Consider the following 11,333-nt stretch of genomic DNA (forward strand, 5'->3'; position numbering starts at 1 on the left):
TATTTTCTACTTTTATATTATTTTTGGGACTAACCTATTAACCGGAGGCCCAGCCCAGAATTGCTGTTTTTTGCCTGTTTTAGGGTTTCGAAGAAAATAAATATCAAACGGAGTCCAAACGGAATGAAACCTTCGGGAACGTGATTTTCTCAACGAACAAGACCCGGAGACTTGGACCCTATGTCAAGACACAAAAGAGGAGGCCACGAGGTAGGGTGGTGCGCCTACCCTCCCCAGCCGCGCCCTCCACCCTCGTGGGCCCCCTGTTGCTCCACCGACGTACTCCTTCCTCCTATATATACCTACATACCCTCAAACGATCAGATACGGAGCCAAAAACCTAATTCCACCACCGCAACTTTCTGTATCCACGAGATCCCATCTTGGGGCCTGTTCCGGAGCTCTGCCGGAGGGGGCATCGATCACGGAGGGCTTCTACATCAACACCATAGCCCCTCCGATGAAGTGTGAGTAGTTTACCTCAGACCTACGGGGCCATACTTAGTAGCTAGATGACTTCTTCTCTCTTTTTGGATCTCAATACAATGTTCTCCCCCTCTTTTGTGGAGAACTATTCGATGTAATCTTCTTTTTGCGGTGTGTTTGTTGAGACCGATGAATTGTGGGTTTATGATCAAGTCTATCTATGAATAATATTTGAATCTTTTCTGAATTCTTTTATGTATGATTGGTTATCTTTGCAAGTCTCTTCGAGTTATCAGTTTGGTTTGGCCTACTAGATTGATCTTTCTTGCAATGGGAGAAGTGCTTAGGTTTGGGTTCAATCTTGCGGTGTCCTTTCCCAGTGACAGTAGGGGCAGCAAGGCACGTATTGTATTGTTGCCATCGAGGATAACAAGATGGGGTTTTCATCATATTGCATGAGTTTATCCCTCTACATCATGTCATCTTGCTTAAGGTGTTACTCTGTTTTAACTTAATACTCTAGATGCATGCTGGATAGCGGTCGATGAGTAGAGTAATAGTAGTAGATGCAGACAGGAGTCGGTCTACTTGTCTCGGACGTGATGCCTATATACATGATCATACCTAGATATTCTCATAACTATGCTCAATTCTGTCAATTGCTCAACAGTAATTTGTTCACCCATCGTAGAATACTTATGCTCTCGAGAGAAGCCACTAATGAAACCTATGGCCCCCGGGTCTATTTTTATCATATTAATCTCCTACTACTTAGTTATTTTCTTTACTTTTTACTTTGCCTTTATTTTACTTTGCATCTTTATCACAAAAATATCAAAAATGTTATCTTATCAGATTTATCAGATCTCACTCTCGTAAGTGGTTGTGTAGGGATTGACAACCCCTATTCGCGTTGGTTGCGAGGATTTATTTGTTTTGTGCAGGTACGAGTGACTCGTGCGTAGCCTCCTACTGGATTGATATCTTCGTTCTCAAAAACTGAGGAAAATACTTACGCTACTTTGCTGCATCATCCATTCCTCCTCGAGGAAAACCAACGCAGTGCTCAAGAGGTAGCAAGGAGGTGCGAGTAGGAGTTCGCCCAACGGCGCCAGGTTCAGGTCTCTGTTCTTCGATGCCTATTTGGCCCGTTGGGTGATGAATATATATCTTCGGTCACTAGACCAGCCAGCTCCCGACTTCTTTGGGTTGGAGTTCCTCTCTCTCTCCCTTGGGCCAAGCGGTTGTCCTTGGGCTTCTCATGGCACGCTATTGCATACAAGACAGGTCTTCCACTAAGCTTACTAGTCATTTCTAAAAATGTGCTTCCCTGTTTGGCCCCAGAAAAAGAAACCATCCCTATTTGCGCACACCTAATTTTCATCTAACATTCTTAGTAGCCAAAATTGACAAAAGGTGTCATATTACCAATAGAATTTAGCCCATGTGTAATACAGGGAAGAGACCATCATTAGTAGCCAATATTGGCGGAAATGTGAAATTAGGGATACAATTTATGTCCCGTGCCAAATAGGAAGTATTTATTTCTGGTCCAAATGGGGAAACACATTATTAGAGAAGGTCTGTATAAAGGAATTCTCTCTTCGTTGTCTCAGATGGAAGGGGAACATCGGAGTTTTAGCAAAGATCTGATGGAGTTGAGATGGGGGCGTCGTCGCCGGCGTTCCTCCCAACCACTGCTCGATACCTTAGGAAGTGAAGCGGACCACATTAGTGCTCTCCCTACCGACCTACTCCTCCTCATCCTTGCCCGACTCAGATGCATTGCCGCCGCCGCGCGCACCAGCGCCCTCTCCCGCCGGTGGCGTGGCCTCTGGGCCCACCTCCAACAGATCGTCTTACTCAACATCACCTTCCCCAAGATCGAAGCGGCGATGGGCCACGTTCCTCGGCCCCCGAGCATGATTTCCCTCCTCGAGATCCATGTCGCCAAGGAGGGCTGGCACGTCCCCAAGAAACAAAGGCGCCTCCATGGGCTCCGCAAGCTTGATGTAACCTCGCTGCTCCATGCTGCAGCGCGACTTGAGCTGAAGGAGGTCATCTTTGGCCTCCCCTTGGAAATAATCAATCCCTATATCATGGATCTACCTTGCTTCCACCGCGCCACCTCGATCACGATGGAACTTCCCGTCGTCATCTGTCGTGTGCCAGACGGTGTCGAGTTCACCGCACTCAAGACGTTGATTCTGTCGTCCTGCTACATCAACATCGTTGCCATGCTCTCATGTTGCCCGTGCTTGCGCACGCTCCACCTCAAGCGTGTTGGCATACATGAGAACAACCTGACAATCCACTCTCCGTCACTTCAGGAGATTGTAGTGGACGGGAATTCATGGATAGACCATGTAGACATCGTTGCCCCCATGCTTAAGAAATTTACCATGTCCTTTGCCACAATGGCGGAGTCCAAAATTTTCTTCTTGGCCCCAGTGGTGGAGAAGGTGTCATGGAACTGGTTACCCAGATGGCCCATTGTGTTTGGTCTTTGGCAGCTCCAACTGTTGAGATTGCAGGCACCAGTTGAGAGACAAGGACAATTCCCTTCACTCCGAATTGATGTCTGTGCGGTGTGTCCCCTCTCCTATTCAGTTTATTGCAAACTCATATTAAACAGTTTTCTTTTGTGAATTATATGTATCCTTCCAAATTGTTTCCCAGTTGTCATCTAATTTCCTTGATGAGTTGGCCAACTTTACACAAGAGATAGAGAAGCATATGGTTGTTGCCTTCTTTGTTGTAGAGCTACATCTCACAACAAAGGGGCATGTTTTTGGAGCGCTTGTGTTTCATCTTCTTTGGATTAATCTAATGGGCACTGCTATGCAAAAGCTTAAGGTTTTTTTGTGGAGAACAATGGTAATTATTAGCTCTGATTACATATCTCGAAAATGCATTATGTGATTCGTGAAATTTTTTACATTATGTGGTCATTTACATCTATTTTTTGTTTCAGGTGCAAGAAGAATGCAAACCAGAGTGTCCATGTGCGCCCACAAATTGGAGAACCCAAAACATCTCACTGACTACTCTCAAAGAAGTGGAGATCAATGGCTTTGAAGGAGTAGATCATGAGTTTGATTTCTTGAAACTCATACTCAAATGTTCGCCAAACCTTAAAGGAATGACTTTAAATCTGTCACATGAAGTCTGGTCAAGGAAAGGTGGATGCGAAATAGCACAAAACATCTTCAGGGCATATCCTTCTGTGAAGTGCCATGTTTATCTAATGTCTGGTAAGTTTGGCCGAAGCCTAAAGGTTAAGCTGACATTGCTTTTCATGATATGGAAAATCTCTAGGGTGCTTCAAATGTGGAATTGACATTCCAATTACAAAGTCTAGTTGTGTACGTGTATCTCACTTATTAGCTAATATGATATATAACTACTGAGTTTGTGTGAGCACACCCTAACATCTTTACCAATACGTATGAAAGCTGAAGTGTAGAGTTAGGATTATTATTTTTGGATTTTTTATGCAAGCTTTCTTAACTTAGTTGCCCTTTTGTCACATGCAATCTCCTCTATGTATTATGCCCTTGTTTTTTTGCATATTTATTTAGGAGCCAAAATGAGTTTGTAAATTAGCCGGTGCTTGTTTTCTCATCTGAATTTTATTACCCTCCGTGTTTTGTATTAAATTCTAGTTAATCACATTAAACACTTAGTTTGCTTGCTCGTATTTTCCATTGGCACCATTATTTGCTTATGTTATGGCTATACATTTGCATGTTTCTACACCGATTAGGGCTTGTTCTCATTTGTCTCATTTTGCAGAGTCAATGCATAGAAATCAAGATTGCACGTGGACATGATTCTCATCCTCCAGTTTTTGGATTGGTGGTGCGCATTGGGAAGAGCATCCTTTCCCATGACAATCAACTCCTTATAGTATTATTTGGTTTCAGGATTTTGCGTAGTTTGGTAGAAGCCTGCAACCGTTAAAGTGAAGCTTTGTTTTGGTAGTTCACCGCTACAATTGGCTTTAGGAGCGTTGTGCTCTTGGCTATGCTCAATCAACAAAGTGACATATTTTGATCAACATGTGTCAGTCATGCACTCCAAGTTATCTATGTTTTGATGGTTGCATGAACCAAATAAGCTCTATGCAATCAGTTGAATTCTCATAACATGAGAACACCATTTTGTTTTCTCTCTTTTCTAAATCACTACACATGCATGATGAACAATGATGCTCTGTATTCATTGTAGCTATTAAAATTTTGCGGAATATGGTCTCTTTGTAAAGTCACGGTGGTTGTCCCCCGACAAACTCAAGCCTTCTCGGTTTGCACGTATTTGCCTTCTTTATTTTTTGAAAGATTGTCGATGAAAGTGCACGCAATATCCAACAGCATAGCCGAGTGTGAGTTTGACTTGGAAGCAATTCAAACATGGTTCCTCAATTTTCATTCATTTTTACAAGTCTCACAAATGATTCCACTCATGTTTGAATGCATTTGCCCAAAACATTCAATCACATTTTGATTATCTTTAGATACATTTGACACGCATTTCAAACATTTCATGCGATTGAACAAGTGTACGAGATAATCCACTCAACTTCCATAATAGCTGAGCACATGCAACAAACATCCCAGGCAATTCTTTAAACCTACCATTTGTCCATTCCCATTCCAGAAATGATTTTTAAATTTTTGAACCAGGTTTCGCTAAGAAAGTCAGACCATTCATATTTGAATTAATTTTGGATACATTTAGCGGGCATTTGAGGCAACTTTCAATCAATCCAGTCATTTTTTTTTACGAATAACAGGATCACTCGACATGCATTACACACAAATCTAGTTGAATTTCATATGCCCCAGCACACCTCACGAAAATATATATAACATAAATTTCAAAAGCATTTCAAGCGCATTTGAGTGTAATTTCAAAACCTTTCCATAGAGATTCTAGAGCCATCACATGAATTAACCTATTCAGACATCTTGTAAAACCGAGTCAGGTTTCTCCTAAATTGTGACAAAATAGAAGGAAAAGGAAAAAAAAGAACACCTGTGAGATCAGAACTACTTATTATATAATCAGGGCCGGTCCTAAGATTTTGGGGGCCCGAGGCGAAACGACAATCCGGGGCCCTTTGGGGCCCTTAGTATAAATGCCTATTAATAATCATCGTATGTACATATAATTTGTATCAAAGAAAGTGCATCCAAAATGATTGTGCATATCACATAATGTATTACATATAGCTTCAAATATTTCTCCTAACATTCTGAGATGCAAAATCACTAGCTTCGTGCTCTTTCAGTCTTTCATTAATATGCCTCCAATCACAAAACCCATCATTCCCCATTGCACTCTTGCATTTATCAGAATTGAAAAGCTTACAGCGAAAACGAAACACTTTCTTTGTGTGTTTTGAAAAAACTAACCATTTCCTATCACGCACCTCTCCATTGCTCATCTTTCTGGAGTAATAATGGCTATACGAAAAATGTCTTGAATTTTCATCCAAAGGATATTTATTGTTTTCTTCTTCCATTTTAGGCCCCTTTTCCACTAATATGTCCCTCGCTTTGTTATCAAGATTACCCCAATTGCTTGGGTCATAAATATCCACACTAACTTGTTCCTCATCAACACTAGTAGATTCTACCGCATATGAATTAAATATGGGCTCATGATCACTCACATTGCTATCATCCATGTTGATGTCAACATTGCCTTCTGTAGGAGTATGACCATCATCTTCTTGATTGCCATTAGTTTGGTCACCCGCAAGAACTATCGCCAACTCATCTGGATTTTCTGGCGTGCTCGTATCGCTCTTATAATATTTAAAAAGAGATCCGCTCAATGCTTCTTTCTCTTAATCTGCCTCCTTCTCTTTTCCTTTTATGACTTCTGGATGTATACTTTCTACCTGAACTCGACATGACCCTGCTGAAATTGAAAAGAACAATTAGTTTTTAAAATTACCGCAAAACTAATTAAAACATTAGATTAAGTGCAGAAGACCATCTAATATAATGAGAATTTGCTAGGGCATGGAATAATACCTTCTCTATATAATCTAATCTGGCAAAGTGGACACAATGATTTGAGCGCCCTAAAAACAATGTCGTGTTAATCTGTCAATCTGTCAATCGATCGAGAAATTGGGAATCAGGATGAGAAAAGAAAGAAATAGGACGAAGATCATGCGAGGGAAAGAGAGGAAGAGGGCGCAACCAGATGTACCTGCCGCAGTCCTGGCGTCGTTCGTGAGGAGGCAGAGACGCAGTCACAGAGTCAATGAGATTAGACGAACACGTACAGCGAAAGAGGAGAAAAGGCAGGGAACAGCCGATCCAAGCCAAAGTTACAAAAAATCAATGGAACGATTCCTTTTCTCTCCGGTCTCCACGTGACCATGTACGTGCGAATATGGGCCAGGCCCACCAAATATGTTTACTTTTCTATGCTAGCTAGCACGCAGAAGCTGAGCGAGGCGCCGAGATTTGATCAAAATAAAAAACAAAAGAGCCAGGCGCTGATTGATTTGCCCCCTCGAAGACCTGTACGTATTAACGTACGTATACCTGGGAGGGGCCCCCGACTTTCGGGGGCCCGGGGCGGCCGCCCCGTTCGCCCCCCCCCCCCCCCCCCCTAGGACCGGCCCTGTATATAATTAACACTTGTTCAAGGGAAAACATATCTTTTTTTCCTCCCATAACTCTAGGCGGCTAGACAAACTCTCCCCTTCAGCTTTCACCGGTGAACCCTCCAATTCGATCAACCGTGAAAAATCTCTACTACTTAAAAAACCGTAAGGTTCCCATTTCACCTTTCCTCCCATCACCCCTTCGTCCAACCTTCCCCGTATAATAATCAATCATATTAATTTACTTACCTTATGAACCAATTTCATTACAATTTACTTACAAAACTTTTGATCAAAATATAAGGTAAATTACAGACAGATTTGATGAACATTTATTTACACAATCGCATATTATGGGCAGATAAATCACTTCTTATCAAAATATATGGTAAGTTACGAACATAATTTAATGATGCGTTTATTTACACAATATTTACACAATTAGTACATATTATGAATAGCCAAAACACAAACTAACATAGTAAAATATTTATATCTGCATTGTTCTAGTAACACCAACATCTCATTAGGGGAAAAAGCACCGACTGCCCAAGGGGAGGGCGGGGGCCGACGCTTCGCTCACATCGCCAGAACGCCTGCGCCTTTTCCCTTCTTCTTCCTCTCTCTCTCTCTCTAAAAAGAAACGCCTTCGTCTCCATCCACGGATCCACCTCCCGCCCCCGCGCGGCCCCGCGCGCCGCCGCTCGCCGGAGCCCGCCTCGCTGCCCCTGTCAAACCCGCCCCCAATCGTCAACTGTGGTAAGCGCCTCTCTACCCGCTCCCTCCCCCCTTTCAGCAACATTCCGATCCGCTCATCCGCTCCGGTCGTCGCGGGGCTGCGCGCCGGCGATCCGGTCCGGGTCTCCCTACCCTCTCTTACCAATCCCGCGTCTCCGGTTAGATCTCCCGGGGCAGGGGTTAACGCTCGTCGGTTGCCGACTGTGGATGGAACAGCCACCCGCAACACGTCGGTGAATCTGACCCTCGCCCTTTCTTTTTTCCCCATTCGGCGTGGAGGTCATCGTACCTACCGCCAGCCCTGGCCCTGGTCCAGTGTCTGCTCTGAATATATGTATGTTAGGGGTTTGTTTGTTACAGTAGATTTTAATCTGACGAAGTAACCGCCCCGAATTTTGATTCGAGAACCGGGCTTGAGGCTGTGAAGAAAGCATTTCGCAGTCAATCCGTCCGTGTGGTTATTGGGCTTGATTGCCCCTTGATTTCCTTCAATCATCTTCGATGTGATGTCTTTGATGATGTGAATGCAGTCACAGCCATTCAATTTATTACCTGCAAGTTTGCATCTGTTAGAGCATCTCCAACAGCCGCCCAGTGCGCGGCGCCTAAAAAACAGGTTTACAGCGCGCAAGTAAATTTTTTTAGGGCGCTACAAGACGTTTGCTCCAACAAGCGCTGCAAAATATGCTGCGCGCGCGAGTCCAACGGTCCCAATCAAGCGGTCCCATCTGCAGCAGCCCAGAGTTTGCAGCGCGCGCGACCGGGCGCACTAAATATGCTGCGCGCGATGCCTTTTTGATGCACGCGCTGCATTAGTTATAGCGCGCGCGCTTTTTGTGCGGTTGCTGGAGATTCCAAACCGGGTCCGCGCGCGCTAAAAGCAGTTTTTATACCGCGCGGCGCTCATATAGCGCTTCTGTTGGAGATGCTCTTAGTTGCTGCTGCCTTTTGTGATTACCATACCAGTCCAACTTTTTTTTTATAACACAGCTTGTATCTTTGATGCAGAGCCTGAATTGCTAGCGGACGACAGGGGGCGTTAGTGAGCTTCGGAGGGAACTATTCAGAGCCAGCCAGTCTTCTTCTGTAAGTGCTTTCCTACAACTCCTGCTTTCGTATGCAGTCTGTTGAACAACCAGCTCAGTATCCAGTTCCCTTATTATTTGTTTTGTTTAGGTTCCATAGTTGCACTAGGGCGAACTTCCTTCTTTGGGAACCGGTCTCAGTCCCATCCTTCCTCACTACCAGATAGACGGCACTCAGGAGATCTACGCAGGTGGAGTTCCCTGTTTGTCTGCGGTGCACCGTACCCGGCAGTCCTTTGTAGCCATGGTGAGTTACTTGCCATCTCCTTCTCCCAGACCTTGTCATTCCTTGGACGCTATTGTCACCGAATTTGGGCAGCCAACGGGTCTGACTTGGCCAAATTGGAAGCGAAGTTCTGTTTTGAGCGTTAAGTTGGCACATAAAGATTGGTGCCATTTTGGACGTGCTCTGTTTTTCATTACCGAAGCCGGTACTGCTACACTAACCTGTGCAATGCACCTCAACACCTCATTACAAAATTCCTGTTTATATTTTCTGGTTACTTAACAGAGCATGTTTGGGAAGGTCCTGGAAGCTGATGTTAAACTAGAGCCCCAGATAATTCTAGTTTCATATCATCACAGTTTGCGATCCATAATACTCCCTCTGTTCCAAAATAAGTGTCACTTGACTGTTTTTTTTGTCCATCCTCTGATGGAGCTATATGACACTTCTATTTGCAAGCTAAACTTATAAGCCATATAGTTGTATGTTGTATTCTGCTTATGCCAGTCAAGGTAGTCCAAACAGGAGAAAGTTTAATAAGGTGACATCAATCTTGTGGTTCAGAGTACTTCAGCTAGAGTTACTCCTTCAGAAACACCTTTCATGGGTTTAAGTGTTTAACGAAGGTAATATCGATGGTTGCAAATAGCTATCAAATGTGCTCATCGCTTGCTTTAGTTTCCCATGCTAATTTTGTTGGTTCTAGTTTGGTCATGGTTAACGTTAACTATGCAATATCTGAGCACCATATGCATTTATCCCTCATGGACAGGTTTATCACTCTAGTTTCATTGACGATGATGGGATCACAAAAGCCTGTGGGTGTCCTTTGCTTCCACTAAAAACTCATATAAAGGGCCCAGCCCCAGCCGCGGATTCAGGTGCCGTTACAACATCATACACATTTATAATGATGTAATTCCATTCCTGTACGACCATGTCAAACTGCTTATTAACGTTGATGCTATTACAGATAAGGCGGATATAGTTGATGAAGCGATAACTTTCTTCCGAGCAAATGTTTTCTTCAAAAACTTCCATGTCAAAAGCCCAGCAGACAAATTGCTCATCTATCTGACATCTTACATCAATATTGCCTTGAAAAGATTAGAAACCTGCCGGACGCTGGCTGTCGGAACTAAGGCAATCATTAACCTGGGGTTGGAAAAAGTTCCTGTGCCTGGGGAACCAGGGTTTCCATTCCCTGGACTTTTCACTCTCCCCCAATCTGGGGAGGAAGCAGGTATATATAGCTCCATCAACTTCAATTGCATATCTGCACGTGCATAGACTTTTAGTGAAAGTAACTAAGCTAAACTCTTCTCTGCAGAAGTTGTTTGCTTGGTATTTCACGTAATTTAGTTCTTGAGAGAGAAAAAAGTACTCCCTCCGATCCATATTACTTGTCGTTCAAACGGATGTATCTGGATGTATTTCAGTGCTAGATACATCCGTTTGAGCGACAACTAATATGGATTGGAGGGAATAGTAGTCTTTTATTCAAGCCTTAGGCTAGTTCAGCTATAAATTGTTAGACACCGACCAAGTCTGACAGCATAATATTCTAACTCCCATGGATTGTGATCCTCTCTAATGCAGAACTGTTGAGGAACTATCTGAAGCAGATAAGGGAGGAAACGAGCGGGAGGCTGCTCAACTGTGCATACAGGGCTAATGGCACTCCAAACAAATGGTGGTTGGCTTTTGCAAAGAGGAAGTTCATGAACGTTGTCATCCTTTAGAGCGTAAGCATATCAGCAACAGCTTAAGAGGCGTTCATGTAAATCCTGATTGCACCTGCACATTTATTCCTCCGGTGATGTAAAGATTCTTTCTCTTGAAGACTTCAAGTATACAATGCTGAAAACATTTTCTGGCAATGCACCTGCTGTTATCGTGGCCTTCACTGGATGAATCCTTCATGTTCTTCCTGTGGGTCTGGCCTGAAACTGGACCGGGTTTACTGTCGATGCACTGTTATGCAGATTGGATAATCTATCTCGGTTACAATTCTTATGATTGGTATCGGCGCCATAATGTAGGTACGATGAACTGGCTAGTTAGCAAGTATTTATGGGGACCAGGTTAATGGCCTGACAAGCGCATTTGGACCTTGTTCAGTTTTACGGTGATGCAATGGTGTAGTTGAAGTTTCCAGCGTGCTAAGCAGATAAGTGCTATCTCCTTTAAACACCGCACCAGGGATGCAATCGTGTGACACACACTCCTG

At 43.6% G+C, this 11,333-nt stretch overlaps 1 pseudogene across 1 annotated transcript; it reads left to right on the forward strand.

The window, feature by feature from the left end:
* Window positions 1-1,982: 1,982 nt before the first annotated feature.
* On the forward strand, window positions 1,983-11,009 carry LOC123149562 (uncharacterized; annotated as a pseudogene). Its single transcript, XR_006474754.1, has 11 exons — window positions 1,983-3,014; window positions 3,106-3,303; window positions 3,401-3,680; window positions 3,745-3,797; window positions 4,657-4,731; window positions 6,967-6,970; window positions 8,759-8,878; window positions 8,987-9,124; window positions 9,876-9,984; window positions 10,077-10,346; window positions 10,703-11,009. The product of XR_006474754.1 is annotated as an uncharacterized protein (transcript).
* The last annotated feature ends 324 nt before the right edge of the window (window positions 11,010-11,333 follow it).

The sequence above is a fragment of the Triticum aestivum genome, chromosome 7A, assembly GCF_018294505.1.
Source record: "Triticum aestivum cultivar Chinese Spring chromosome 7A, IWGSC CS RefSeq v2.1, whole genome shotgun sequence".
Lineage (NCBI taxonomy): Eukaryota > Viridiplantae > Streptophyta > Magnoliopsida > Poales > Poaceae > Triticum > Triticum aestivum.